Below are 5,400 nucleotides of genomic sequence, written 5' to 3'. Positions count from 1 at the left end.
GTGGGTGCAGGAGGGGATCGCTGACTCTGAGACTGAGACCGTGCCTCGTTTTCTGCCTTTTAGTGACGCACGTGTAAAAGGAACACTTTCTGAACAAGAAAGTGACAGTATTTTGCAAGAAGCTGTGCCACTGTCAATTCGATTGAACACTACAGAGTCTGAACTCTTGTTCCAGAACCAGACAGTTCCTGGAAAAACCCGTTACGGTTTGAGGCCGAGAACTATGGACAAATAAAAAATTCCTTTTCTTTGCACTTTTTGAAAGTGCAGCTCTCTCATCTGAGAAACTTTCTTATTTTTGTTTTTTCGAACTGCCATCCGGGTTCAGCTGCAGGTTCGTGGTTGCCCAAGTCTTTGGAGTGCAGCTGAAGACATTAGGTCGACAGTTCTGGTCGGTCTAAGGGAGTTGCCCTGGACTGACAGAAGCATTCCTTAGCATAGAACACCCTACCACCACGAGCAGCAATTAGAGAGGATGGAGTTTTTCGAGAATGAGAGACCTGCCAAACAGATGAACTTTAAAGCCAGAATGTGTATAATGATGACAAAGAAACGATTTTTGATATTATGTATTTTCATGTTGCTTAGTGTAATGATGTTTTTAATAGGATATGTTTTATTCTCTTTTCAAGTGACATTTGCACCCACTACACAGCCTATACCTCCTTCTACTGTTTCCTCGCATTCTTTTCACCCCCTTTCCTGAACACGAGTCTGCTAGAAAATTAGAATTTGTTAATAATTCATTCATTCAGCTTCTACACCAACACCAATTAGTAGTTAACACAACTAACTGTTGGGTGTGTGGTCTTATGCCTCATACTACTGGTAAAGGTATCCCTTATCTGATCCTGCCTTTCAGCCATAATGGTTCTGTGTGGGTATATAGAACGATATTCATATACGCTCATGAAGCCAACCCCCTACGTTCTGTGAAAGATAATCCTAAGAATAGTGCTCTAATTAAGGGTATAGTAGATATGATTAGGGAAGATATTTCCTATGAGACTATCCCGAGAGATGAGACACTAGCATATATTGGATGGAGCATAACAGGATATGGAGTTACTCTGAGTGAGAACCAGCGAGCAAAGAGATCCTCCCCGATTTGGATTGTACCCCATCATGGTCACCTATGTCTGCAAGGTAATGGCAAGAATCCCGGAGCTCAGTTAGGGAGAAGTATCTGCACTGAAACATATGTTTTTGCGTCTCAGACTTCCCCTTCGTTCTTAGCAGCTAAGGGTACCTATTTCGTCTGCCATAATAGAGCCTATACATGGTTGCCCCCTGACTTCTCAGGCACATGTTATGTTTCGTTCCTGTTGCCACCCACCTACACGGCCGCGACAGATTACCATAAGACAAGGATAGTTAGAGGTGTCATCAGTAAAGAAGACACTGCAGGACAAGAACTCCGAGATTACGTAAAGGGTTTTCTGCCGTTTTGGGGGTCTATGGTTAACAGCAGGAACATAAGGCAATTGACAAGGGTGGTTGAATCAACGGTAGATGAAACCGCTGGTGCCCTTGGTAATTGGACTGCTGAGCTCCAGTCGGATCGCCTTATGACTCTTCAGAACAGGGTCGCATTAGACGTCATACCTGCAGACCGAGGTGGGGTATGTAAGGTGACCCAATCAAGTTGCTGTGTTTTCATTCCAGATAACGCTCCGACAGTTTACCAGGCCATTTCCAAACTGCATAAGATCTCCGAATCTATCCAGGTGGATGAAGGAGATTGGTCATTGATGGGGTGGTTCTGGGAACTGATATCGGCGTGGGGATGGAAGATTCTGATAGTCATTGGGATGATCTTAGCCATTCTTTTCCTGTTCTGTCTGTGTGTACAGTGTGCTCCTGCAATATGTGGCCTCTGCGCTACATCGTGTGTAAGGAAACCTGTATCAAGAGACGAGCTAAGTAATAGGATGATGCTACAGCAACATCTCAACGACTTTATGAATGTAGACCTGGACTCAGACCTAGACTCAGATTAACGTGAGGATAGGTTATTGCCTATGTAAGGGCAAAAGGAGGGTCTGTGGTACTGAAAATTTTGGATCCGTGTTATAAACATTGTCGCATCATGACGATTTTGGTATCAGCAGACCGAGAATGATTAGAATACTATGCACAAGTATTTGTCATATTAGGGTGACGAAATCACCCTGAAATCAGAGTTTCCGTCCTGAACCCTCGGGTTCCATTTTGAGACGGCAACCATTTTGTGATTGCCCTCACATAGGCCACTGACTAAAGCCATCTAATAGTCTAAAGGACACGTACAGCTTCTTTGACTCCTCTGTGACCTGGGCAAGCTGACTCCACTGCCTGAAGCCAAACCTGTTCGGCCAGTTCCTTTCCCAGTGGCCGAATGAGATTAGTATCAAGGCACAGCATATCATAAAACCTTTCATCACACACAAACCCTGCCTAATCTTACACACACCTGTCCCTGTTTCTTTCTTTATGACTTGCTTTACGAGGAGGAGGTGCCCGTTTTTATTAGGGGCCCGTCGATATCTGATGAAAGAACCAAGTCTCGCCGGGTAATTGATTGAGATCTGAACAAACTGAAACATGGGCTTGTCATTATGACTCTGCTTTTTCTTTGTAGTGAAAATATGTGAATGGTCAACTGTAAAATAAGGAATGTTTGCCTAAAGCATAATATTTTGTATAAAAGAGAAGGCTGGCTTTGTAAGTTTGAGCAGTCTCCTAAGAATATACACCGTGTTGTACTTCTAGGATACCTGTTACTGGTTGCAGCCAATAAATACGATCTTTGACTTCACCAAGAAGACTCTGTGTTTCTGTAGTCTGAAACAGGAAGAACTCGAAGTCTTCGGGTGTGTTCCCTGGCACCGCTGGGTTCTGAAAAACACAGTACTTCACTTTGGTCTTGTTCAAGGGCTGTTTGGTTTTTAGGCAGTACATCCCTAGCAAGAGGGCACGCTATGGAATTAAGCTGTATATGTTGTCTGAGAGTAGGACAGGATATGTTTTTAATTTTCGTGTGTACACTGGTAGAGATTCTACTTTTGACCCCCCAGGTTGTCTGTCCACTTTTGGAGTTTGAGAAAATTGTGTGGGATCCTGCTAGAAGACTGTTTAACAGAGGCCACAATTTGTACCTTGATAACTTCTATACTGCTGTGCAATTATTTAAGGAATTGTATAAAGTGGACACTTTTGCATGTGGCACAATCCGCTCTAACCGTAAAGGTTATCCGAAAGAGCTTGTTTGCAAAAAACTTCAGAGGGGGCAGTGCAGTTCCTTGCGTAGTGATGAACTACTAGCTGTAAAATTTGTGGACAGGAGGGATGTGTACATGCTGACTACCATCCATGATGAGAGTACGTCACCTGTGGCTGTTTGGGGTCAGGTTGCTGAAGTGCGCAAACCTGTGTGCATTCTAGACTACAATAAGCACATGGGTGGTGTTGACAGAGTAGATCAGAGGTTGGAACCTTACTCTGCTATTCGGAAGGCTTATGTTTGGTATAAGAATTTGGCCATCCATTTCTTCGAATTAGCAATTTTCAATGCTTTTATTGTGCTCAAGGAGTGTTCTCCTGCGTCAAAGTTGACATTTCTTCAGTTTCAGCACTCTGTGATAGCTAGCCTTGTTGTTGTGGAACAGGCAAGTGTTCCTAGATTTGGAGTGGTGGAGGATGTGGTTCGATTGAAAGATCGCCACTTTCCTGATTTCATCCCTCCCACACCGGCAAAAGATTTTCCCACTAGGAGATGCAGAGTCTGTTGGCGAAGAGGTATGCGGAAGGAGATTCGTATGTACTGCCCCGTCTGTCCTTCTAAACCTGGGCTGTGTGTCCCTGCTTGTTTTAGAGCGTACCACACGCAAAATAATTTTTGGGAGCATTCATGAGTGGTAAAGTGAACTGCCTGGTCTGTATTCTTTGAAACTTTTGATTCTGATTCAAGGTTGACGTTAGTGCAATGTGTTTAGTTTCTGATTTTGTGTTTGTAGATTTGTATCTATTTGCGATTTGTTGGTGTTTTTATTTTTGTCTAAAAAAAATCCTAAATGTGTTGGCGGTGTGTGTGGACTGGCACTTGGTGGGCGGTGTGCGTGGAATGGTGCTTGGCTGGCGGTGTGTGTGGAATGGTGCTTGGCTGGCGGTGTGCGTGGACTGGTGCTTGGCTGGCGGTGTGCGTGGACTGGTGCTTGGCTGGCGGTGTGCATGGACTGGTGCTTGGCTGGCGGTGTGCCTGGACTGGCGATTGGCTGGCGGTGTGCCTGGACTGGCGATTGGCTGGCGGTGTGCCTGGACTGGCGATTGGCTGGCGGTGTGCCTGGACTGGCGATTGGCTGGCGGTGTGCCTGGACTGGCGATTGGCTTGCGCTGTGCGTGGACTGGTGTTTAGCTAGCGGTGTGCGTGGACTGGCGCTCGGCTAGCGGTGTGCATTGACTGGTGCTCGGCTGGCTGTGTGTGAGTAGTGACTTGCTACTGGTCACTACACGTACTGCTAGCTGAGTGCCACTCCACGCAATCCATCAGCTTGTGTAGTTGCTGTGTCAGGAATGTGGGCGTGTGAAAGTGATGGGCCCTTGAATGGCGCTGTGCGCTGGTGTGAGTTTTGTTATGTGATGGGCCCGTGGCTGGCGGTGTGAATGGTTTTGTATGTCTCACACATATGAAAGGTGTATGAATGGCCTGTAAAGAGGTTGGTGTGTCTTGTCGTGGCTTTACAGCTCACAAGCTGTGAGTAAATGGTTCAGTTTCTCGCCCTTTCAATTATTAACAGTGCATTTCATTTTTGTGAAATCACTTGCTAATACAATTGTATACACTGAACCATCACTCACCCTCGTGCCAAATCCAACCAGTATGTGTGTGTGCTTGAGGATTAGATGGCTGTGCAGTAACATTTGCCTTTCTGAAGCAGGGTGTACCTTGTCCCTTTTGTGAATTTTGTAATGTGTTGTTTTTGTGCCTGGTGGTGCAAATGGTCTTGTGTGTATCACGTATGAAAGGTGTGTGAATGGCCTGTAGAGCGGTTGGTGCCTTGCCATGGCTTTATAGCTCACGAGCTGCGAGTCATTGGTTCAATTTTAGCTGAAAAAAAATCACTTTTTTCACACATTTTTGTGTGGGAAAGTTGTGGCATCACCGGGCTCACTCAAATTTCCTAACACCCAGCGTTCCCCTGGGTCTCCCGGTAAAAATGGTGCCTCACTTGTATGGGAGGCCCAAGTACCCGCAACAGGCAAGGGCCCAAAACGTAGTGATGCGACATTTGGGTTAGGCAATGTTGATGTTGCATCACTACGTTATGAGTATTCCCAATTTCAGAAATGTGCAAATATCTACTGTTTCTAAACTCTATATTTTGTTCCCATTTCAGAAATACATAGGTGTCTTTCATACCG

The sequence above is a fragment of the Triturus cristatus genome, chromosome 2_2 (genome assembly GCF_964204655.1).
Source record: "Triturus cristatus chromosome 2_2, aTriCri1.1, whole genome shotgun sequence".
Lineage (NCBI taxonomy): Eukaryota > Metazoa > Chordata > Amphibia > Caudata > Salamandridae > Triturus > Triturus cristatus.
The sequence above is the reverse complement of the archived record's forward strand: the minus strand, read 5'-3'. Positions refer to the sequence as shown.